The following is a 26,178-nucleotide window of genomic DNA, read 5'->3' on the forward strand; positions in this document are numbered from 1 at the left end:
CATCAGGAAGTTCACAGTTCACATATTGCTGAAGCCTGGCTTGGAGAATTTTGAGCATTAGTTTACTAGCGTGTGAGATGAGTGCAATTGTGCGGTAGTTTGAGCATTCTTTGGCATTGCCTTTCTTTGGGATTGAATGCCTCTAATGGGCAGTTCATTTGAAAGCAGTTGGGATCTGTGGGAAACGGAAGGACAGGCTTGATGTCAAAATGCTCTATCATCCTTCCTTTTATTGTTGCTGTACATTTAGCATTCCATTTAAGTGGTTATACTAAGTTCCATAGAAGCAGATGCCTACCTGTATTTTTGTTTATAGGTTCTGTTGCATGCAAGAAGCTGGCAGGGCAGATAATCAAACCCTGTGTTCATTGTGCTCATTGTTAGTAGGGGAATTCCCTGGAAGCAGGCGAAGAATAGCTCCAGGGGGAAGTCACAGTTTCTAGGAGCCACCAAATGCTTTCTTCCTCATCAAGAATGAGCCTCTCCAAAGAAACACAGGAAACTTGAGTATGCAAATTCCTGAAAGTATACCCTTGTCTGGAGTGAATCACTACTTGCTTAATTCAGTGCTTAATTAAGAAAGCAGCTGTATAAGGACTGGGGGAGAAGAGGGGCCGGTGTGGTGATGATGGAAATGGTGCTGGAAAGAAGTGGGCAGGATAATAAATAACTGTCAAGTGAACTGTATTAATTCCATCTGTAGGTTTTTGTGTTTTTTTAAATTTTTGTTGTTTTGGATTTGGGGGAGTTTTTGGGTTTTGGTTTCATTTTGGTTTGTTTTTTGCCATATCTTTCTCTTTAATTCTACAAGCTGAGAATGACCAGGTAGACGACAGACCTTCTGATCTTAAAGTTTCCAAAGTTATTTGTTACTCACTTGGTGGCTGTTGAACTCAGAAAGTTCCTCTTCCTCTTTCTGAGAAAGGTGAGTATTTGGCATTTTTATAAGTTTGCACACAAACAGAAAACATCAGGACTCTGTAAATTTTGGAAGCAGCTGGGTTTTGGCTTTGTGTCTGGGAGAGAGTTCCTTTATCCAGGAGAGTTGGTTTTAATTTTTCTAAGCTAGGAGGCTTACCGTGAATGCTCCTCTGTCTTCAGCAGCCACAGGTCTGCTTGTTGCCTAATGTGTGCACCCTCCCCTCGTTTTAGCCACCCGGTGTGGACACAGGAGATTAATTAATCCCCGTGCCATTCCTTTTCTCTGAAGAGTTCTAGGAGACTTTAACTGAGAAGATGTTCTGATTTTCAAGTGAGAAAATTTGCTAAAGTTCTAGTCATTCTGGAGCAGCACCCTGAGGCATCTTGCCACCAGTTAGAATCCTTGAATTATGGGAGGCAACAACTTAAATTCAAATCTTTTTCTTGCATGTGTGATCTCTCAAGGAAAATGTTCCTAGTCCACCACTTTTAGGTAAAACTGAGTATGTCACTACCTGCGTGATTGATAAAAGATGCTTATCTGAGAATACACAAGAAAATACTTCTGAGATACTTAGAAATTGAGAACATGTCTGTCAGCCTTCAGGGAAGCCCAAACCTCATTGCCTTTCTTCCAGATAAACTTTCTCTGGGATTTTGTGTGCTGGGGAAGGGTATGTGCTTCAAGGAAGACAAAGAGTTAGTGTGCAGGGTGTGGATGAGGCCAGGAATGATATTCCTGTCCCCTGTGTCATGTCTGTGTCACCCTCACCCGCATCTTGCTTTTAAAATTTTTGTTCTTTTGCAAGTAAGGTGATCCAAGCAGAGGCATAGTAGGTCTCAGGAGAAAAGTTGCTATGAAGCTAGTAGTTGGAAAAGGGCAGTGTCTAAGGTTTGTTGGATGATATTTCAAGACTAAAATGAAGCTATTATTATGTTTCTTTATGGACCACCTGCAGAATTACTAGAGGTGATTTTTCAAAGAAAGATTTTTCTGTACTCCACTCCAAAGCTACCACTAAGCCCTGAGAATCTGCTGCCTTAACAAGCACCGCATGATTTTCAAATATTAACTGTAAATCTTAGAGCTCTGCAGAGTATTTGATAGATTGAAAGGATATATCCATGTGCACAGTTCTCTCTCTTTAAACAAATTACTTCCACATTGAGAGTAATGGCCAGGCTGCAAAGAGACTCTCTGCCTGCTTCATTTATCCCTGGAAAGGACCCTGTGCCTTGACCATGGCTAATTGGATTTTAGTTAGACTTGGATACAAGGCTGTTGATCATTTTATATGATCGACTTTCTTAAAATTTCAAGTTAAGAAACAAAGCAATTGTAGTTAGTCCATAATGGGTACTTATATACCAGGGGACTGAATATACCAATGGGCCTTTTATCAGGGGCAGAGAGAGACCGCAAAGACAAGTAGAGCCTCTACCACTGGACAGCTTTGCCCTGTCTGGGTACCTACAATTGGATAGGTTTTGGCAAAAGGTTTGTCCCAGTTTCTCTTGGTAAACCAGGTTTGGTCGTTATATTAGTCATACATTGCCATACCTAGTTACAAAAAGTTTTTCTTGTGTTTAGGACATTAAACATGTACTCTTAGCAAATTTAAACATGCAATAGAGTATTGTTAACTATAGTCACTGTGCTGTATGTCACATCCCCATGACTTCTTTTGTAACTGGAAGTTGGTACCTTTGGACCCCCTTCACCTATTTCTCCCACTCCCCAACCCCTTCTCCACCTTCTGGCAACCATTCATCTGTTCTCCAAACCTGTAAGCTTGGTTTTCTTTCCTGTTGTTGTTGTTTATTTAGGCCATGCCGGTCTTTGTTGTGGCCCTGGGATCTTTTATCTTCACTGGGGCATGTGGGATCTTTAGTTGCAATATTTGGGATCTTTTTTTTTTTTTTTTAAATCGTGTCATGTGGGATCTAGTTTCTTGACCAAGGATCGAACCTGGACCCTTGCAGTGGGATTGTGGACTCTTAACCACTGGACCACCAGGGAAGTCCCTGTTGGTTCATAAAGTATTTGTCTTTCTCTGACTAGTTTCACTTAGCATAATGCCTTCAGTTCAGTTCAGTTCAGTTCAGTCGCTCAGTTGTGTCTGACTCTTTGTGACCCCATGAACCGCAGCACGCCAGGCCTCCCTGTCCATCACCAACTCCTAGACTTTACCCAAACTCATGTCTGTTGAGTCAGTGATGCCATCCAACCATCTCATCCTCTGTCGTCCCCTTCTCCTCCTACACTCAATCTTTCCCAGCATCAGGGTCTTTTCCAATGAGTCAGCTCTTCGCATCACGTGGCCAAAGTATTGGAATTTCAGCTTCAACATCAGTCCTTCCACTGGACACCCAGGATTGATCTCCTTTAGAATGGACTGGTTGGATCTCCTTGCAGTCCAAGGGACTCTCAAGAGTCCTCTCCAACACCACAATTCAAAAGCATCAATTCTTTGACACTCAGCTTTCTTTACAGTCCAACTCTCATATCCAAACATGACCACTGGAAAAAACATAGCCTTTACTAGATGCACCTTTGTTGACAAAGTAATGTCTCTGCTTTTCAATATGCTGTCTAGGTTGGTCATAACTTTCCTTCCAAGGAGTAAGCATCTTTTAATTTCATGGCTGCAATCACCATCTGCAGTGATTTTGGAGCCCCGAAAAATAAAGTCAGCCACTATTTCCACTCTTTCCCCATCTATTTGCCATGAAGTGATGGGACCATATGCCATGATCTTAGTTTTCTGAATGTTGAACTTTAAGCCAACTTTTTCACTCTCCCTCTTTCACTTTCATCAAGAGGCTCTTCAGTTCTTCACTTTCTGCCATAAGGGTGGTGTCATCTGCATATCTGAGGTTATTGATATTTCTCCCAGCAATCTTGATTCCAGCTTGTGCTTCTCCAGCCCAGTGTTTCTCATGATGTACTCTGCATATAAGTTAAATAAGCAGGTGACAATATACAGCCTTGACATACTACTTTTCCTATTTAGAACCAGTCTGTTGTTCCATGTCCAGTTCTCACTTGTTGCTTCCTGACCTGCATACAGGTTTCTCAAGAAGCAGGTCAGGTGGTCTGGTATTCCCATCTCTTTCAGAATTTTCCACAGTTTGTTGTGATCTGCACAGTCAAAGGCTTTGGCATAGTCAATAAAGTAGAAATAAATGTTTTCCTGGAACTCTCTTGCTTTTTTGATGATCCAGCAGATGTTGGCAATTTGATCTCTGGTTCCTCTGCCTTTTCTAAAACCAGCTTGAACATCTGGAAGTTCACAGTTCATTGTGAATTGCTTAAGCCTGGCTTGGAGAATTTTGAGCATCACTTTACTAGCGTGTGAGATGAGTGCAATTGTGCGGTAGTTTGAGCATTCTTTGGCATTGCCTTTCTTTGGGATTGGAATGAAAACTGACCTTTTCCAGTTCTGTGGCCACTGCTGAGTTTTCCAAATTTGCTGGCATATTAAGTGCAGCACTTTCACAGCATCATCTTTTAGGATTTGAAATAGCTCAACTGGAATTCCATCACCTCCACTAGCTTTGTTCGTAGTGATGCTTCCTAAAGCCCACTTGACTTCACATTCCAGGATGCCTGGCTCTAGGTGAGTGATCACACCATTGTGATTATCTGGGTCGTGAAGATCTTTTTGTAGAGTTCTTCTGTGTATTCTTGCCACCTCTTCTTAATGTCTTCTGCTTCTGTTAGGTCCCTACCACTTCTGTCCTTTATTAAGCCCATCTTTGCATGAGATGTTCCCTTGGTATCTTGGTATCTATTTTCTTGAAGAGATCTCTAGTCTTTCCCATTCTATTGTTTTCTTCTATTTCTTTGCATTGGTCACTGAGGAAGGCTTTCATATCTCTCCTTGCTATTCTTTGGAACTCTGCATTCAAATGGGTATATCTTTCTATTTCTCCTTTGCTTTTTGCTTTCAGAGCTATTTGTAAGTCCAGTCAGCCATCTTGATTTTTTGCATTTCTTTTTCTTGGGGATGGTCTTGATTCCTGTCTCCTATATAATGTCATGAACCTCCATCCATAGTACATCTTCTCTTTCCATTCATCCATTGATAGATACATAGATTGTTTCCACACCTTGGCTATTATAAATAATGTTGCAATGAAAATGGGATTTCAAATTAGCATTTTTTTTTTCAAATAAATATCCAGCAGTAGGATTGCTGGATCATATGGTAGTTGTATTTTAAATTTTTTAAGAAACTCCATACTGTTATCCATAGTGACTATACTAATTTACATTCCCACCAACAGTGCACAAGTGTTTCCTTTTCTTCATATTCTGGTCTCTCTTTATTTTCTCCTGCCGCAATGTACAGCTTGCAGGATCTTAGTTCCCCAACTTTGAATTGAATCTGGGCCGTGACTGTAAATGCATCGAGTCTTAACTGGCAAGAGTTGTCATCTTTGTCTTGTTCCTCATCTTAGGGGAAAAGCTTTCAGTGTCTCATTATTTAAGAGGATGGTGGCTGTGGACTTGTCATCTATGACTTTTTATGTTGAGGTACACTGTTTCCTCTATACCCACAATGGAAATTTTTATCATAAAGGATGTTTAATTTTATTTATCAAATTCTTTTTCTACATAAATTGAAATGATCATATTTTTTACCCTTCATTTTGTTAATGTGGTATATCACAATTGATTTGTGTATATTGAACCATTCTTACATCCTTATACTAAGGATCATGGATTATGTACCTTTTAATGTGTTGCTGAATTCAGTTTGCTAATATTTTGTTGAGGATTTTTGCTCTATATTTATCAGGGGTTTTGGCCTATAATTTCCTTTTCTTGTGGTGTACTTGTTTGGTTTTGGTATGAGGGTAATGCTGGCCTCATAAAATGAGTTTGGAAGTGTTTCTTCCTCTTCTACATTTGGAAGAGTTTGAGAAAGACTGGTATTAGTTCCACCTTGAATGCTTGGTAGAATATACCAGTGAGGCTTCCTGGTCCTAGGCTTTTGTTCATTGGGAAGCTTTTTGATTACATGCAATCTCCTTACTTCCCAGGTAGTGCTAATGGTTAAGAACCCACTTGCCAATGTAGGAGGCTTAAGAGATGTAGGTTCAGTCCCTGGGTCGGAAAGAGCCCCTTGAGGAGGGCGTGGCAACCCACTCCAGTATTCTTTTTTTTTTTTTTAATATAAATTAATTTATTTTAATTGGAGGCTAATCACCTTACAATATGTATTGGTTTTGCCATACATTGACATGAATCCACCACGGGTGTACATGTGTTCCCCATCCTGAACCCCCTTCCCACCTCCCTCCCCGTACCATCCCTCTGGGTCATCCCAGTGCACCAGCCCCAAGCATCTTGTATCATGCATCGAACCTGGACTGGCGATTCATTTCACATATGATAATATACATGTTTCAATGCCATTCTCCCAAATCATCTCACTCTCACCCTCTCCCACAGAGTCCAAAAGACTGTTTTGTACATCTGTGTCTCTTTTGCTGTCCCACATACAGGGTTATCATTACCATCTTTCTAAATTCCATATATTTGCGTTAGTATACTGTATTGGTGTTTTTCTTTCTGGCTTACTTCACTCTGTATAATAGGCTCCATTTCATCTACCTCCTTAGAACTGATTCAAATGTATTCTTTTTAATGGCTGAGTAATACTTCATTGTGTATATGTACCACAGCTTTCTTATCCATTCATCTGCTGATGGACATCTAGGTTGCTTCCATGTCCTGGCTATTATAAACAGTGCTGCGATGAACATTGGGGTACACGTGTCTCTTTCCCTTCTGGTTTCCTAGGCATGTATGCCCAGTAGTGGGATTGCTGGGTCATAAGGCAGTTCTATTTCCAGTTTTTTAAGGAATCTCCACACTCTTCTCTATAGTGGCTGTACTAGTTTGCATTCCTACCAACGGTGTAAGAGGGTTCCCTTTTCTCCACACCCTCTCCAGCATTTATTGCTTGTAGACTTTTGGATAGCAGCCATTCTGACTGGCATGAAATGGTACCTCATTGTGGTTTTGATTTGCATTTCTTTGATAGTGAGTGATGTTGAGCATCTTTTCATGTGTCTGTTAGCCATCTGTATGTCTTCTTTAGAGAAATGTCTGTTTAGTTGTTTGGCCCATTGTTTGATTGGGTCATTTATTTTTCTGGAATGGAGCTGCAGGAGTTGCTTGTATATTTTTGAGATTAGTTGTTTGTCAGTTGCTTCATTTGCTATTATTTTCTCCCAATCTGAAAGCTGTCTTTTCACCTTGCTTATAGTTTCCTTTGTTGTGCAGAAGCTTTTAATTTTAATTAGGTCCCATTTATTTATTTTTGCTTTTATTTCCAATATTCTGGGAGGTGGGTCCTAGAGGATCCTGCTGTGATGTATGTCGGAGAGTGTTTTGCCTATGTTCTCCTCTAAGAGTTTTATAGTTTCTGGTCTTCCGTTTAGATCTTTAATCCATTTTGAGTTTATTTTTGTGTATGGTGTTAGAAAATATTCTGGTTTTATTATTTTACAAGTAGTTGACCAGTTTTCCCAGCACCACTTGTTAAAGAGATTGTCTTTTCTCCATTGTATGTTCTTGCCTCCTTTGTCAATGATAAGGTGTCTATAGGTGCATAGATTTATCTCTGGCCTTCTATTTTGTTCCATTGATCTATATTTTTGTCTTTGTGCCAGTACATACTGTCTTGATGACTGTGGCTTTGTAGTAGAGCCTGAAGTCAGGCAGGTTGATTCCTCCAGTTCCATTCTTCTTTCTCAAGATTTCTTTGGCTATTTGAGGTTTTTTGTTTTTCCATACAAATTGTGATATTATTTGCTCTAGCTCTGTGAAAAATACTGTTGGTAGCTTTATAGGGATTGCATTGAATTTATAGATTGCTTTGGGTAGTATACTCATTTTCACTATATCGATTCTTCCAATCCATGAACACAGTATATTTCTCCATCTATTTGTGTCCTCTTTGATTTCTTTCACCAGTGTTTTATAGTTTTCTATATATAGGTCTTCTGTTTCCTTAGGTAGATATATTCCTACATATTTTATTCTTTTCGTTGCAATGGTGAATGGAATTGTTTCCTTAATTTCTCTTTCTGTTTTCTCATTATTAGTGTATAAGAATGCAAGAGATTTCTGTGTATTGATTTTATATCCTGCAACTTTACTATATTCACTGATTAGCTCTAGTAATTTTCTGGTGGAGTCTTTAGGGTTTTCTATGTAGAGGATCATGTCATCTGCAAACAGTGAGAGTTTTACTTCTTTTCCAATTTGGATTCCTTTTATTTCTTTTCTTGCTCTGATTGCTGTGGCCAAAACTTCCAAAACTATGTTGAATAGTAGTGGTGAGAGTGGGCACCCTTGTCTTGTTCCTGACTTTAGGGAAAATGCTTTCAATTTTTTACCGTTGAGGATAATGTTTGCTGTGGGTTTGTCATATATAGCTTTTATTATGTTGAGGTATGTTCCTTCTAGTCCTGCTTTCTGGAGGGTTGTTTTTTTTTTTTATCATAAATAGATGTTGAATTTTGTCAAAGGCTTTCTCTGCATCTATTGAGATAATCATATGGTTTTTATTTTTCAATTTGTTAATGTGGTGTATTACATTGATTGATTTGCAGATATTGAAGAATCCTTGCATCCCTGGGATAAAGCCCACTTGGTCATGATGTATGATTTTTTAAATGTGTTGTTGGATTCTGTTTGCTAGAATTTTGTTAAGGATTTTTGCATCTATGTTCATCAGTGATATTGGCCTGTAGTTTTCTTTTTTTCGGCATCTTTGTCAGGCTTTGGTCTTAGGGTGATGGTGGCCTCATAGAATGAGTTTGGAAGTTTACCTTCCTCTGCAATTTTCTGGAAGAGTTTGAGTAGGATGGGTGTTAGCTATTCTCCAAATTTTTGGTAGAATTCAGCTGTGAAGCCGTCTTGTCCTGGGCTTTTGTTTGCTGGAAGATTTCTGATTACAGTTTCAATTTCCATGCTTGTGATGGGTCTGTTAAGATTTTCTATTTCTTCCTGGTTCAGTTTTGGAAAGTTGTACTTTTCTAAGAATTTGTCCATTTCTTCCAAGTTGTCCATTTTATTGGCATATAGTTGCTGATAGTAGTCTCTTATGATCCTTTGTATTTGTGTGTTGTCTGTTGTGATCTCTCCATTTTCATTTCCAATTTTATTGAGTTTAATTTTCTCCCTTTGTTTCTTGATGAGTCTGGCTAATGGTTTGTCAATTTTACTTATCTTCTTGAAGAACCAGCTTTTGGCTTTGTTGATTTTTGCTATGGTGTCTTTTGTTTCTTTTGCGTTTATTTCTGCCCTAACTTTTCTGATTTCTTACCTTCTACTAACCCTGGGGTTCTTAATTTCTTCTTTTTCTAGTTGCTTTAGGTGTAGAGTTAGGTTATTTATTTGACTTTTTTCTTGTTTCTTGAGGTATGCCTGTACTGCTACGAACTTTCCCCTTAGCACTGCTTTTACAGTGTCCCACAGGTTTTGGGTTGTTGTATTTTCATTTTCATTCATTTCTATGCATATTTTGATTTCTTTTTTTATTTCATCTGTGATTTGTTGGTTATTCAGCAGCGTGTTGTTCAGCCTCCATATGTTGGAATTTTTAATAGTTTTTCTCCTGTAACTGAGATCTAATCTTACTGCATTGTGGTCAGAAAAGATGCTTGGAATGATTTCAATTTTTTTTAATTTACCAAGGCTAGATTTATGGCTCAAGATGTGATCTATCCTGGAGAAGGTTCCGTGTGCACTTGAGAAAAAAGGTAAAATTCATTGTTTTGGTGTGAAATGTCCTATAGATACAGGTCTAACTGGTCTATTGTATCATTTAAAGTTTGTGTCTCCTTGTTAATTTTCTGTTTAGTTGATCTATCCATAGGTATGACTGGGGTATTAAAGTCTCCCACTATTATTGTGTTATTGTTAATTTCTATTACTGTGTTATTATCTCCCACTATTATTGTGTTAAAGTGGTAAAGTCTCCCACTATTATTGTGTTATTTCCCCTTTCATACTTGTTAGCATTTGTCTTACATATTGCTGTGTGTCTATGTTGGGTGCATATATATTTATAATTGTTATATCTTCTCCTTGGATTGATCCTTTGATCATTATGTAGTGTCCTTCTTTGTCTCTTTTCACAGCCTTTGTTTTAAAGTCTATTTTATCTGATATGAGTATTGCTAATCCTGCTTTCTTTTGGTCTCTCTTTGCATGGAATATCTTTTTCCAGCCCTTCACTTTCAGTCTGTATATGTCCCTTGTTTTGAGGTGGGTCTCTTGTAGGGGTCTTGTTTTTGTATCCATTCAGCCAGTCTTTGTCTTTTGGTTGGGGCATTCAACCCATTTACATTTAAGATGATTATTGATAAGTATGATCCCATTGCCATTTACTTTATTGTTTTGGGTTCAAGTTTATACACCCTTTCTGTGTTTCCTGTCTAGAGATCCTTTAGCATTTGTTGGAGAGCTGGTTTGGTGGTGCTGAATTCTCTCAGCTTTTGCTTGTCTGTAAATCTTTTGATTTCTCCTTCATATTTGAATGAGATCTTTGCTGGGTACAGTAATGTAGGCTATAGGTTATTTTCTTTCATCACCTTAAGTATGTCCTGCCATTCCCTCCTGGCCTGAAGAGTTTCTTTTGAAAGATCAGGTGTTATCCTTATGGGAATCCCCTTGTGTATTATTTGTTGTTTTTCCCTTGCTGCTTTTAATATTTGTTCTTTGTGTTTGATCTTTGTTAATTTGATTAATATGTGTCTTGGGGTGTTTCACTTTGGGTTTATCCTGTTTGGGACTCTCTGGGTTTCTTGGACTTGGCTGATTATATCCTTCCCCATTTTAGGGGAGTTTTCAACTATTATCTCCTCAAGTATTTTCTCATGGTCTTTCTTTTTGTCTTCTTCTTCTGGGACTCCTATGATTCGAATGTTGGGGCATTTAACATTGTCCCAGAGGTCTCTGAGATTATCCTGATTTCTTTTAATTCATTTTTTCTTTTTTCCTCTCTATTTCATTTATTTCTACCATTCGTTCTTCTACCTCACTTAACCTATCTTCTGCCTCCATTATTCTACTTTTGGTTCCCTCCAGAGTGTTTTTGATCTCATTTATTGCATTATTCATTATATATTGACTCTTTTTTATTTCTTCTAGGTCCTTGTTAGGAGAAGGCAATGGCACCCCACTCCAGTACTCTTGCCCTGGAGAATCCCATGGATGGAGGAGCCTGGTGGGCTACAGTCCATGGGGTCGCTAAGAGTCAGACACGACTGAGCGACTTCACTTCCACTTCTCACTTTCATGCATTGGAGAAGGAAATGGCAACCCACTCCAGTGTTCTTGCCTGGAGAATCCCAGGGACAGGGGAGCCTGGTGGGCTGCCGTCTATGGGGTCACACAGAGTCGGACACGACTGAAGCGACTTAGCAGCAGCAACAGCAGCAGGTCCTTGTTAAACCTTTCTTGCATCTTCTCGATCCTTGTCTCCAGGCTATTTATCTGTAACTCCATTTTGTTTTCAAGATTTTGGATCATTTTCACTATCATTATTAATAATTCTTTATCAGGTAGATTCACCATCTCTTCCTCTTTTGTTTGGTTTAGTGGCCATTTATCCTGTTCCTTTACCTGCTGGGTATTTCTCTGCCTTTTCATCTTGTTTATATTGCTGTATTTGGGGTGGCCTTTCTGTATTCTGGCAGTTTGTTGAGTTCTCTTTATTGTGGAGTTTCCTCACTGTGGGTGGGGTTGGTCGGGTGGCTTGTCAAGGTTTCCTGGTTAGGGAAGCTTGTGTCAGTGTTCTGGTAGGTGGAGCTGGATTTCTTCTCTCTGGAGTGCAATGATATGTCCAGTAATGAGTTATGAGATGTCAATGGGTTTGGAGTGACTTTGAGCAGCCTGTATATTGAAGCTCAGGGCTATGTTCTTGTGTTGCTGGAGAATTTGCATGGTATATCTTGCTCTGGAACTTGTTGGCCCTTGGGTGGTGCTTGGTTTCAGTGTAGGTATGGAGGTGTTTGATGAGCTCCTATCAATTAATGTTCCTTGGAGTCAGGAGTTCTCTGGTGTTCTCAGGATTTGGACTTAAGCCTATGGTTTTCAGTCTTATTCTTACAGTAGCCTCAAGACTTCTCCATATCTATACAGCACTGATGATAAAACATCTAGGTTAAAGATGAAAAGTTTCTCCACAATGAGGGACACCAGAGAGGTTCACAGAGTTACATGGAGAAGAGAAAAGGGAGGAGGGGGATAGAGATGACAAGGAGGAGAAGAGGGGGAATCAAAAGGGGCGAGAGCAAGCAGTAATCACTTCCTTATGTGCTCTCCACAGTCTGGACCCCTCAGAGATGTTCACAGAATTACACAGAGAAGAAAAGAGGGAGGAAGGAGACAGAGGTGGCCAGGAGGATAAAGAGGGGAATCAAAAGGAGAGAGACAGATCCATTCAGTAATCAGTTCCCTAAGTGTTCTCCATAGTCTAGAACACACAAAGAGATTCATAGAGTTGGGTAGAGAAGAGAAGGGGGAGGGGGGAGATAGAGGCGACCTGGTGGAGAAAAAGGAGAGTCCAAAGAGGGAAAGAGCAGTCAAGACAGTAATCTCGCTCCCAAGTAAAAATGGGTACTGAAGATTGGGTTCTTAAAGGTACAAAATTGATAACAAATACCAAAAAGCAAAGATTAAAAATCTAGAGTAGAGGTTGGATTCTCAAAAATACAATATTGAAGAAAAAAACAAAGTCACAAAAATTATAAAATATATATATATATGAAGTTTGCTTTAAAAAATAGTCTTTTTTTTTTGCAAAGTAATAATAGGTTACAGAAATGAAAATTAAAGGAATAAAATAGAGGACTTAAAAATTAAAAAAATTTTTTTTTAATTTAAAGAATGATAATAGTAAAAATATACCTAGGACTCTCTCTGGTGTTGTGTTCAGTGCGGGGTCAGTTCATTTTCAGATAGTTCCTTGATCCGGCTTATACTTCTCAAGATCTATAGGCCCCTTCCTATGTAGTCGGTGCAAACTACAGGATTTTAATCTATTGCACCTGTCACTTCCAAGGCGGTTCCCTCTGTTTTAGCTTCTTCTGTTTGCTGGTCTCTTCAGTGTCTAATTTCAGCCTTGACACAAGGGGGCGGTGGTGGACACTCTTTTAGGCTCACTTGTTCAGTTGTGCTGTGGGGAGGGAGGAACACTGCAAACAAATAACACTGGCATGTGCTCCCAGTGTCTCGGCCACACTGGGTTTGCCCCCGCTCATAGCATGTGTGCTTTCCCTGTCTACACTGCTCAGGCTCTAGGTTGCTCTGCTGGGAACTGTCTGAGGCAGGCCTTGGGTTGAGTGCACTTCCCAGGTCTAAGCCACTCAGGTTCAGGTACTCAGGTACTCCACAAAGGCGCAGACTCCGTTGGGCCTGCGTTTTGTGCTCTTCCCAGGTCCAAGCAGCTCAGGTGACCAGGTGCTTGGTGAGCAAGATCACTGTGACTTGTGGTCACTATGACTTATTGCCTTCCCCATCCCTGCTGCTCGGTTTTCTGGGTGTACAACTGGCACACCTTCTCAGGTGTGCCGTGTGTCTCTTCTGGGGAGCTGATCTCTGGCTGCAACCCTTCCGGCGGGTGTCGACCGTCCAGAATCCCAATAAGTCTTGGTTAGCAATGAAGCCTGCTTGCAGTTTGGTAGATGATGCCTCTCTGGGGCCGCGATTGCTCCCTTCTGGCTCTGGCTGCCCTCGCCTGCCTGTCACTGGCAGGGGATGGGCCAGTCCGCAGCCGGCTAGCTCTGCTCAGTCCTTTGTTCTGTGAGCGGGCCTGGTGGTGTCTTAGGTTAGGGCTTTTCACGGGATAGCTATCCCACAGTCTGGTTTGCTATCTCAAGTTAGTTCCCTCAGATTGCCCTATGGGCATTCAGGCCTGGTCCTTACTCTAAGCAATGCAGCCCATGCCTCCCTGCCCAGCCCCTGCTTGCTAGTGGCGGACTCGGGGCATCTGCACTGCTTCTCCACTGAGTGTTACCTTTCGGCATGAATCTGTGGGTTGTAATTATTTATTTATTTATCCTCTCGGTTATGTTGCCCTCTGAGGTTCCAAGGCTTGGCACAGACTTGCCAGTGAGAGTGTTTCCTGGTGTTTGGAAACTTCTCTCTTTTTAAAGACTCCCTTCCTGGGACGGATCTCCATCCCTACCTCTTTTGTCTCTCTTTTTATCTTTTATATTTTTTCCTACCTCCTCTTGAAGACAATGGGCTGCTTTTCTGGGTGCCTGATGTCCTCTGCCAGCATTCAGAAGTTGTTCTGTGGAATTTACTGTGTTCAAATGTTCTTTTGATGAATTTGTTGGGGAGAAAGTGGTTTCCCCGTCTTATTCCTCTGCCATCTTAGGACCGCCTCCCCACTCCAGTATTGTTGTCTGGAGAATCCCACGGACAGAGGAGCCTGGCAGGCTATGGTCCATAGGGTTGCAAAGAATCAGACATGACTGAAGCAACTTAGCACGCATGCAATCTCCTTATTAGTGATCAGACTGTTCATATTTTCTATTTATTCATGATTCAGTCTTGGAAAGTTGTATGTTTCTAAGAATTTATCCATTTCTTCTGTGTTATCCAATTTGTTGACATCTACTTGTTTGTGCTACTCTCTTATGATCCATTGCATATCTGTGGTATTAGTTGTAATATCACCCCATTCATCTCTGATTTTACTTGAGCCCTTTTTATTCTTGGTGAGTCTAGTTAAAGGTTTGTCAGAGGAGATCTTTTTCACTTTATTTTCAAAAATCAGGCTGTGGAGCAGGACAAGAAATCATTTGAATGGTAGTGTCAACTCCCCTTCTTAGTCTGAAACTGTGTTTTCCCTGTAAATACAGATATCAGGGATAAGTTTTCTTTCAATCTACATGATAATGTCCTGGAGGTCAGAAAGAAAATAATTTCTTCATAACCCAGCTCATTTCCAGGCAGAGTAGGCACTCAGATATATAAGGGAGGGTAAAGTACTTAGATCACAAAGACAGCAGTTTAGTAGAAAGATGTCTTCAAAACCAGATCTTTGAAATCTTGACTTTTTGACTAATTAGCTTTGTGAGCTTGAATAAATGAAGCTGAGGAAAAAACCTAGTCTACAGGGCCCTTTTTATCACAATAAATGCTAATCACAACCATTCTTTGTATTTCACTGCCCTTTGAAGACCTATCAGCATTTCACAGCATGTCACGAAGATCTAGATCTCAGGTCTCACCAGCTGAAGGTGTCATGAAATCTTCCTCTCAAACTGAGATTTAGAACTGTCATCTGCTCTGTGTCCTCCTGAAGCCAGCTCCCATCTCCCATATGTAAATCTTGTCTTATGTAGGAATCCCTAGGCCATCAGTAAAGGTCTCTGCATCAAGCTTTCAGCTTGGGGCCTTACGCTGCTCTTGCCACAACAGACTTCAAGTTATACATATGACTATCCCATTAAACCCATGGTGGGTAGAGAAAGATGAAACAAATACTATATCTCTATGGTGTTTATTTCCAGAGGGCAGGGTACAGTCTCAGTGGGAACAGAGAGGGTGCAAATTAGAAAAAATGGATGGAGTAGTCTGTACTTACCCTCACTTTGAGTCTATGCAAATAAACATTCTCCTCTCCCTTGGTGACTTGATATTGTGATAAACCCAAGTACTTGTTTTTCTGATGGTAGTCTGGAAACTTAATGGGTGTCTTTTCACCTCCTGTTTTTCTGCTTGGTGTTCAGAACTTCTAAGAGGCAATCTACTAGGTCTGGGATTGGCAAATTATGGCTTTTTTCTTTTTTTGGGTAAAGTTTTGTTGGAACATAGTCGTGCATATTCATTTGTGTGTTGTCTGTGGCTACTTTTGTACTGAAACAGCCGAATTAAGTATCTACAATAGAGACATGTCCTGCAAATGTAAAATACTAACTGTTCCTTTAAGAAAAAGTGTGTCAACCCCAGTAGGACTTCACTCCTCATTTAAGGCAGTGGATTATGTGACTGAACATCAAGGCAAGGGACCTCTGAAGGTGAGCTTCAGTTCAGTTCAGTTGCTCAGTTGTGTCTGACTTTTTGTGACCCCATGGACTGCAGTACGCCAGGCTTCCCTGCCCATCACCAACTCCCAGAGCTTCCTCAAACTCATGTCCATTGAGTCGGTGATGCTATCCAACCATCTCATCTTCTGTTGTCCCCTTCTCCTCCTGCCTTCAATCTTTCCCAGCATCAGGGTTTTTTCCAAGAAGTCAGTTCTTCACATCAGGTGGCCAAAGTATTGGAGTTTCAACTTCAGCATCATTCTTCCAATGAATATTTAGGACTCATTTCCTTTAGGATTGACTGGTTGGATCCCCTTGCAGTCGAAGGGACTCTCAAGTGTTCTCCAACACTACAGTTCAAAAGCATCAATTCTTCGATGTTTAGCTTTCTTTATATTCCAACTCTCATATCCATACATGACTACTGGAAAAACCATAGCCTTGACTAGATGGACCTTTGTTGGCAATGTAATGTCTCTGCTTTTTAATATGCTGTCTAGGTTGGTCATAGTTTTTCTTCCAAGGAGCAAGCATCTTTTAATTTCATGGCTGCAATCACCATCTTCAGTGATTTTGGAGCCCCCCAAAACAGTCTGTCACATTTCCATTTTTCCCCATTTATTTGCCATGAAGTGATGGGACTGGATGCCATGATCTTAGTTTTCTTAATATTGAGCTTTAAGCCAACTCTCCTCTTTCACTTTCATCAAGAGGCTCTTTAGTTCTTCTTCACTTTCTGCCATAACGATGGTGTCATCTGCATATCTGAGGTTATTGATATTTCTTCTGGCAATCTTGATTCCAGCTTGTGCTTCTTCCAGCCCAGTGTTTCTCATCGTGTACTCTGCATATAAGTTAAATAAGCAGGGTGACAATATACAGCCTTGATATACTCCTTTCCAGATTTGGTACCAGTCTGTTGTTCCATGTCCAGTTCTAACTGTTGATTCTTGACATGCATGCAGATTTCTCAGGAGGCAGGTCAGGTGGTCTGGTATTCCCATCTCTTTCAGAATTTTCCACAGTTTGTTGTGATCCACACAAAGGCTTTGGTGTAATCAATAAAGCAGAAGTAGATGTTTTTCTGGAAGTCTCGATGATCCAAAGGATGTTGTCAGTTTGATCTCTGGTTCCTCTGCCTTTATTAAAACCAACTTGAACATCTGGAAGTTCATGGTTCACGTACTGTTGAAGCCTGGTTTGGAGAATTTTGAGCATTACTTTGCTGGTGTGTGAGATGAGTGCAATTGTGCGGCTGTTTGAGCATTCTTTGGCATTGCCTTTCTTTGGGATTGGAATGAAAACTGACTTTTTTTTAGTCCTGTGGCCACTGCTAAGTTGTCCAAATTTGCTGGCATATTGAGTGCAGCACTTTCACAGCATCATCTTTTAGGATTTGAAATAACTCTAGTGGGATTCCATTGCCCCCACTAGCTTTGCTCATAGTGATGCTTCCTAAGGCCCACTTGTCTTCACATTCCAGGATGTCTGGCTCTAGGTGGGTAATCACACCACTGTGGTTATCTGGGTCATGAAGATCTTTTTTGTATAGCTCTTGTGTGTATTGTAATGTCTCTGCTTTTGAATATGCTATCTAGGTTGGTCATAACTTTCCTTCCAAGGAGTAAGCGTCTTTTAATTTCATGGCTGCAGTCACCATCTGTAGTGGTTTTGGAGCCCAGAAAAATGAAGTCTGACACTGTTTCCACTGTTTCCCCATCTATTTCCCATGAAGTGATGGGACTGGATGCCATGATCTTCGTTTTCTGAATGTTGAGCTTTAAGCCAACTTTTTCACTCTCCACTTTCACTTTCATCAAGAGACTTTTTAGTTCCTCTTCACTTTCTGCCATAGCATATTCAAAAGCAGAGACATTACTTTGCCAACAAAGGTTCGTCTAGTCAAGGCTATGGTTTTTCCTGTGGTCGTGTATGGATGTGAGAGTTGGACTCGGAAGAAGGCTGAGTGCCAACGAATTGATGCTTTTGAACTGTGGTGTTGGAGAAGACTCTTAAGAGTCCCTTGGACTGCAAGGAGATCCAAGCAGTCCATTCTGAAGGAGATCAGCCCTGGGATTTCTTTGGAAGGAATGATGCTAAAGCTGAAACTCCAGTACTTTGGCCACCTCATGTGAAGAGTTGACTCATTGGAAAAGACTCTGATGCTGGGAGGGATTAGGGGCAGGAGGAGAAGGGGACGACAGAGGATGAGATGGCTGGATGGCATCACTGACTCGATGGACGTGAGTCTGGGTGGACTCCGGGAGTTGGTGATGGACAGGGAGGCCTGGTGTGCTGCGATTCATGGGGTCACAAAGAGTCGGACATGACTGAGTGACTGATCTGATCTGATCTGATCTGTGTGTGTTGTTACCATCTCTTCTTAATATCTTCTGCTTCTGCTAGGTCCATACCATTTATGTCCTTTATTGTGCCCATCTTTGCATGAAATGTTCCCTTGTTATCTTTAGTTTTCTTAAAAAGATCTCTAGTCTTCCCCATTCTATTGCTTTCCTCTATTTCTTTGCATTGATTCCTGAGGAAGGCTTTCTTATCTATCCTTGCTATTCTTCAGAACTCTGCATTCAAATGGGTATATCTTTCCTTTTCTCCTTTGCCTTTTGCTTCTCTTCTTTACTCAGCTATTTGTAAGGCCTCCTCAGACAACCACTTTGCCTTTTTGTATTTCTTTTTCTTCAGGATGGTCACTGACTCCTGTACAATGTCAGGAACCTCTGTCTATAGTTCTTCAGGCACTCTAGCAGATCTAATCTAAACAAGGCTGTGGTCCATGTGATCAGTTTGATTTGTTTTCTGTGATTGTGATTTTCATTCTATCTGCCCTCTGATGGATAAGGACAAGAGGTTTATGGAAGCTTTCTGATGGGAGAGACTGACTGAGGGGGAAACTGGGTCTTATTCTCATAGGCAGGGCCATGCTCAGTAAATCTGTAATCCAATTTTCTGTTGATGCACAGGGCTGTGTTCCTTCCCTGTTGTTTGATCTGAGGTTAAACTATGGTGGAGGTAATGAAGATAATGACAACCTCCTACAAGAGGTCCCATGCCCCCGACCCTGCAGCAGGCCACCACTGACCTATGCCTCTGCCAGAGACTCCTGGACACTCTCAGTCTCTTGTCGGGTCACTGCTCCTTTCTTCTGGATCCTGGTGCACACAAGATTTTGTTTGTGCCCTCCCAGAGTCTGTTTCCCTAGTCCTGTGTAAGTTCTGGCAGCTCTATGGTGGGGTTAATGGTGACCTCCTTCAAAGGGGTTTTGCCATACCCAGGTCTGCTGCACCCAGAGTTCCTGCCCATGTAAGGCCACTGTTGACCCATACCTCCACAGGAGACACTCAAACACTCAAAGGCAGGTCTGGCTCAGTCTCTGTGGGTTCTCCTAGTGTGCACAAGGTTTTGTTTGAGCTCTCTGAGCATCTCTGGCAGTATGGGGTTTGATTCTAAACGTGATTTTGCCCCTTCTGCTGTCTTGTTGGGGTTTCTCTTTTGCCTTTGCATGTGGGGTATATTTTTTTGGTGGAATCCAACATTTTCCTTTTGATGGCTGTTCAGCAGCAAGTTGTAATTCTTGACTTCTCTCAGAAGATGAGTGCAAGTCCTTCTATTCCGCCATCTTGCATATTATATGAAGGTGAATTTAGTTTATCTAATTAAAGCTGGTCAAGGTAAGTTTTTCTTTTCCTTTTTTTCTTCAAACTGTAAATGCATAAATATTTATCAGGAAGGATTTTATGCATGGTGCTTATCAAAGAGACTGGTCAGCAGGGATACATATATGAGCTTTCCAGGGAGGGACTATAGTACCCCATAGAAACAGCTTGTCTCCAGTACTAGGTGAATGATTTAAGCATTAAACAATTTACAGCAGAAAAAAACCCCCACATCTTGTCAAATTTACTACTCGTGGACTAAAACTAAGGACACATTCCCACTAGAACAGAAATAAACTTTAATTCATTGAAAAGTGCAGCAGTGAACAGGGTCCTATGAAGAGCACTTTCTAAATCAAATGACTCAGATGACACAGAGCCAGGGCAGAAGAACTTCCAGGAACAGATGATGCAAACACAGGAATTTCACAAAGTCAGTGGGACTTAAGTGGGGGTAAAACAAAAGAGCCATATATTCCCACCAAGTTCTACTGGTGCATCAGTTTAAATACTCTTTGCTTCCTCTTAATAAGGATCCTGGACATTTATCTTCTTATGTTAACAACACTAGTCCTTAGACACTTAAAACTAAATTTAAGAACATTTCTCACAGATTAAGGAATAACTTTCCATGAATACCATTACTACTTTGTACAAAAACCCTAATGCTGTCAATTAAAATATACTTTGCAACAGCACTGTTGGTCAAATTCAAAGATTTTGAGTGCCTCAAAAGGCATTCTCTACTTTTCAGTTGTAGGGAATGTTATTGTATCTGAGGGAGGAAGAGCTTTGTAATAGGAAATCTTATAAGGCAAAATCTCTATTCATTCCCAGGACCTCTGTTTATTCCGAATGGTCACAGTTTCCTATCACCATACATATGGACCTGATCTTCCTAAAAGGAAAAATAACCAAAATTCAAATCAGTATAATTAAGAGAGAAATAAAGCAAGCCTTTTGCAATGGAGCCCTTGAACATATCATTCTGAAAAATTTCGGTGCATTATGTGGTCTGCTAGACACTTAAAAATAAATTTTTAACTATAAACTGAGGCTTCTTTATGAAAGATGATTTTAGCATAGATCTAGAATGAAACCAGTCCAAAAGAAAGTCCCATCAGAGGCCATTCAAAAATGAGAGATGCAGTACTTGCTTTAGCAGCACATATACTAAAATTGGAATGATATAGACATCAGCATGGCCCCTGCACAAGGATGACATACAGATTAGTGAAACGTTTCATACTTTTTAAAAATTAGAGATACAAAAAAGGGCTTCAGTGTACCCCCCACCCCCTCAACAAAAACAGAAGTCTGCTGAATGTAAGAGCAGCCCACGATCTGAGTCACTCTTATGACTTCATCTGCTTTCAGGAACCAGCATCATAAAATTGAATAATATGACATCACAGTATGAGACCTGGTAAGAGTTGGTTTCTTTTTATTCTGGAATAACTAGGCCAACTTTCATTAATGTGAAAGCTGACTGATTAATGTTAAGAATCAAAGGATAGAATAAAGCCAATACCCATACTCAACATTGTAGTTTGCTTTTAGTTACAAAACTGTTAGAATTTCTTTTCCTGAAATGTTCAAGGCAGAGGTATTCATTTCACTTCTAATTACTATCAGGGTTACTGGGATTGTGTGAAGTAAAGGAATAACCCAATGGGTATTAACCCAACATGGAGATCTGAAAATGTGATAGAAAGTTACTTATGGCCATGTCTTACAAAGTGCTAAATGCTCAACCTAGGACCTTACATAAAGCTAAAATCAATAACTGCCTGTGTTGGTCAGATTATAAACCACAGTGTCTCCTCTCCCCTGCTGCCCCACTACCAATTAGCCTTCTTGTGAAGACAATATAAGAAATGGTCTTCAAGCCAAGAGACAGAAATGTAGGCATTCTAAACAGTGAGAAAACGTCAAGATCTAATTTTGACAGAGGAATAGTGAACGAAGCCCAAATTACACAAGATTCCAAAAACTCAGGAAGAAGTTATCTGAAAGGGAAGAAGCTACATAGCTGGTATTTTGTTGTTGTTTAGTCGCTAAGTTGTGTCCGACTCTTTGTGACCCACAGACCAGAGCCCACCAGGTTCCTCCATCTATGGGATTTCCCAGGCAACAATACTGGAGTGGGTTGCCATTTCCTTTTCCAAGGGATCTTCCCAACCTAGGGATTGAACCTGGGTCTCCTGCATTGGTAAGTGGATTCTTTACCACTGAACCACTAGGGAAGACCAGTTGGTACTTTACATCAACCCTAAGAAATTCTTATATCTTTTAACAAATGAACTGAATGTCAGCAAAATGCAGAGAGGGTGTCACAACTTCACACATGGCTCCCAGCTGGGCAGGCACTTACTACACCTAACTTACAGCCCTTCATCAACCTGTTAAAAGCCCTACCTACAGAGGGCCCTTGGAAAACACAGCTTTCACTAACCTTTGGAAGTTCTTCTCTGCTGAAATACTTAACCCACTTTATTTTTCAGATCTCAGAAGACACTCCTTTGATACCCCTGGTGTTAACTGGCACTCCATGTGGTTAGCAGTCACTGGCAAGTAGATGTCCATTCCCTTCAGTAACTACCTGGAATTAACCTGTACTAAGAGAGCGCTACTGTTCTATTTTAACAGAGTACCAGTACAGAATTCCCCCCAAATGAACAAATTTTGAATTTGTGACCTTACCATATTTTATGGATATTATAAACAGTGTATTTCTATTAATCTAAAAAACAATGGCCTTTGTTCTTAATCAGATGGTTCAGATCTGATGGTTCTTCAAGCCAGATGATATTAGTATTTTTGATAGTGAAGTGCTCAATCTGGAATGCTATGCAGGTCCTCTTGATTTTAGGTCAAGCTGGATACCAAAAACACCCCCCCCCCCTCAAAAAAAGCACTGTCATTTATCTGAATGGATTTACAATCCAGACTTTGACCACATGGGGACTAACCAAAAACTGGCCCCAGGACAAAAAAGGTTTGGTGAGAACAAAGACCTCAGGAGTCTGACAATACCCAGGAGTATTGTCATCAGCTGAATAAAGGAACCAGGGACAGCCACTCCTGACACTCAGGCAAAGTTCACAGTTTAACACATTGCACAAGGAAGTCAGCTGATTGGGTTGCTTTTTCAAACAGGACTTAAAGCCAGTCCAAAGACCCCTTCCAGGCGTGGTCTTGAAGACTAGCTACAGACAGCTACTCCAATCACTTCCTCAGAAAGAGGTGAGCAGGGATCCAACCGCAGAGGTACTACAGAAGCTGTTTTGAAAACCTTCGAGTCCTGACACTGCTATGATTGCTAAACATGAAACGAAGGTCAAACCTATACCTGGGGACAGAAAAAGAAAAAAAAAAACAATGTGACATTAATTGTCATGAGCCACTGAGTACTTCATTCAGAATATTAACTGGAAAGACTGGCAGAAAGGGATACAAAAGGAGCAACTAAATCACCAGAAGAGGATCTAGTGGGAAAGTCTAGTACAAAGCAGGAGTTAGTAATTAAGAGCAATTCCATCATAAGTCAGCAAATACAATGAAAGTGAAGAGGAGTGGAAAAACAGAAAACTAATCTTGATAAGTGTTAGGAGGAAAGGTTTGAGCTTTTGTGTGTGTATGTGTGTGTGTGGGAGGCAATCCCTAAAGTATAAAACAGCCTGGTGGAAGAGTCTAGTCCTTGCTTAAAGCCCTTCTAGTATTTTCAAAGCCCTGTCATCTTTTACGTTTAGACACACAGACTGTGGTAGGTACGAGTACAGGCGTGTGCCTCAGACAGGAGGTTGAATCTGGCTCATTATGAACTTAGGTAAGTCACTGACCTCTTCCAGCCATTGATAAAGCAGGAGGGCAATTCATGTAAAATGTCTGGCATACAAAAGCACTTATTTCTCACCTGAGGGGACATCAGAGTCAATGCCGATGGTAACCTGAGTAGAGACCTGGCAGACATAATGAACACAGACTGGCTGGAGGTTGTGTGGTCTGGAAATAACATTGTATTTTATTTTTATTTGCTAACTTGTGGGACAAACTAACTCTCTTAGCACTATTTTAGAGCAGTGGTTGGCCAACTTTGTTCAAAAAGGATCAGATAATAAGTATTTTAGGGTTTGTCAGTCACACAGTCTCTGTTCCAACTAATCAACTTTGTTGCTGAAGTGTAAACACAATTTCAGGCAATACATAAATGAATGTGTGCATTGTGTTCCAACAGGTAGTGGCTGCAGTGGGCCTGTGGTATCTAGTCTGCTGACTCCAACTCTAGAAAATTCTATAAGCCTAAATGTTTAGTAGGTAAGAATAAGCTAAAGTCAAGGAATTTGAAAGAAAACCAGGTGGAGTTTAAATAGCTCAGGCTAACATCAGCAAGGCCAGAATCTAGAATCTTAGCTATAAGCTGTCAGAATGTGAGCAAGACAGTTAGTTATAATTAAAAAAAACAGGGACTTCTCTGGTGGTCCAGTGGTTGTAGTTAAAGAATCAGTCTTAAATTCAGGGGTAGCAGGTTTGATCCCTGGTCGGGGAACTAAGATCCCACATGTCATCCCGCACGAAGAAACTAAGCCAGCATGCCACAACTACTGAGCACCCAGGCAACAACTAAGATCCAATGCGGCCAAATAAATAAATAGACACTAAAAATCAAACAAACCAATTTCATGGAAAAGGGCTTGAGAGATAAGGTGTTGTTGAGACCATCTGGACTATGTATGTGATGGAGCTCCATTAAAGCCTCTGTATAGGCCTCAAGATTCTATTGAGTGGGTGCAGAGATCTACTCATCTTGAGGCTGCCTAAGACAAGCCTCTCATACAAGGAAGCTGAGGCTTGTTGAAGTAAGAAAATGTGCTGAAGATCAACAGTTGTTTTGAGAATGGAGACAAGATGGCAGAATAGAAGGATGTGACCTCATCCTTTCTCATGAAAACACTCAAATCACAACTAATTGCTAAACAACCAAAAGACACTGGAACCTACCAAAAAGATATCCTGTACACCCAAAGACAATGAAGAAACCATAGCAAGACAGTAGGAGAGGTGCAACTGTGATAAAATTAAATTGCACACTTACCAGGTGGGTGATCTACAAACTGGAAAATAATTGTATCACAGAGGTTCTCCCACAGAAGTGAAAATTCTGAACTTTGTGTCAGACTCCTCAGCCTGGGGTTCTGGTGTCAGGAGGAGGAGCCACGAGAGCATTTGTCTTTCAAGGCCAGGGTTTGATCACAGGAAATCCAAAGCACTGGGGAAACAGAAGCTCCACTTTTGGAGGGTGCACACAAGGTCTCAAGTAACTTGAATTGAGACATGGCAGACATAAGGAGCACAGACTGGCTGAAGGTCAATCACAGGACCCAGGGGAAAAAGCAGGGACCTCATAGGAGTCTTGGCAAGACCTACCTACTGGTACTGGAAGGTCTCGTGCTGGTGTTGGCAGAGGTGGGGGGCAGCTTTGGCTCACTGCAGGCATGAAGACACTGGAGACAGTAGTTCTGGGGAGTACTCATTGGCATGAGCCCTCTCAGAGGCCACCATTTTTTCAACAAGGCCTGGCCCCACCCAACAGCCTATAGGCTCCAGTGCTGGGACACTTCAGACCAAACAACCAATATGGCAGGAACACAGTCCCTCCCATCAGTATACAGACTGCCTAAAGTCTTCCTGAGCCTATAGCTGCCCGCTAAACACACACATTGATACAGCACCCCCACCAGAGGGACAAGACCCAGCTCCACCCACCAGTGGGCAGGCATCAGCCTCCCTGACCAGGAAGCTTGCACAAGCCTCTTAGACCTCATCCACCAGAGGGCAGGCAGCAGAAGCAAGAAAAACTGCAACCCTTTGGAACAGAAACCACAATCACAGAAAGTTAGACAAAATGAGACAGCAGAAGAATATGTCCTATATGAGAGAACAAGATAAAATGCCAGAAGAACAGCTAATTCAAATTGAAATAGGCAATATACCTGAAAAATAATTCAGAGTAATGATAGTACAGTTGATATAAGATCTGGAAAAAGAATGGAGGCACAGATGGAGAAGACACAAGAAATGTTTAATAAAGAACTAGAAGATCTAAAGAACAAACAGATGAACAATACAAAAACTGACATGAAAAATATACTAGAGGGAATCTATAATAATAAATGAGGCAGAAAAATGAATAACTGAGCCGGAAGACAGAATGGTGGAAATCACTACCATAGGACACAGTAAAGAAAAAAGAAGGAAAAGAAATAAGGACAGTCTAAGACCACTGGGACATTAACATACCAACATCCACATTATAGGGGTCCCAGATGGATAAGTGAGAGAGAAAGAGCCCAAGAAAATATTTGATGAGATAATAGCTGCAGATTTCCCTAACGTAGGAAAGGAAACAGTCACCCATATCCAGGAAGCACAGGGAGTCCCACACAGGACAAACCCAGGGAGGAATACCCTGAGACACATATTAATCAAACTGACAAAAATTAAAGACAAAGAGAAA

At 40.9% G+C, this 26,178-nt stretch overlaps 1 long non-coding RNA gene and 1 other non-coding gene across 2 annotated transcripts in view; both read left to right on the forward strand.

The window, feature by feature from the left end:
• LOC133247560 (uncharacterized) overlaps positions 1–26,178 on the forward strand; it is a 229,048-nt gene that overhangs the window by 17,683 nt on the left and 185,187 nt on the right. The window lies entirely within an intron of this gene.
• LOC133248962 (U6 spliceosomal RNA) lies at positions 20,811–20,914 on the forward strand. Its single transcript, XR_009736790.1, has one exon. It is a non-coding gene; the product is annotated as a U6 spliceosomal RNA (small nuclear RNA).

The sequence above is a fragment of the Bos javanicus genome, chromosome 5 (assembly GCF_032452875.1).
Source record: "Bos javanicus breed banteng chromosome 5, ARS-OSU_banteng_1.0, whole genome shotgun sequence".
Classification (NCBI taxonomy): Eukaryota; Metazoa; Chordata; class Mammalia; order Artiodactyla; family Bovidae; genus Bos; species Bos javanicus.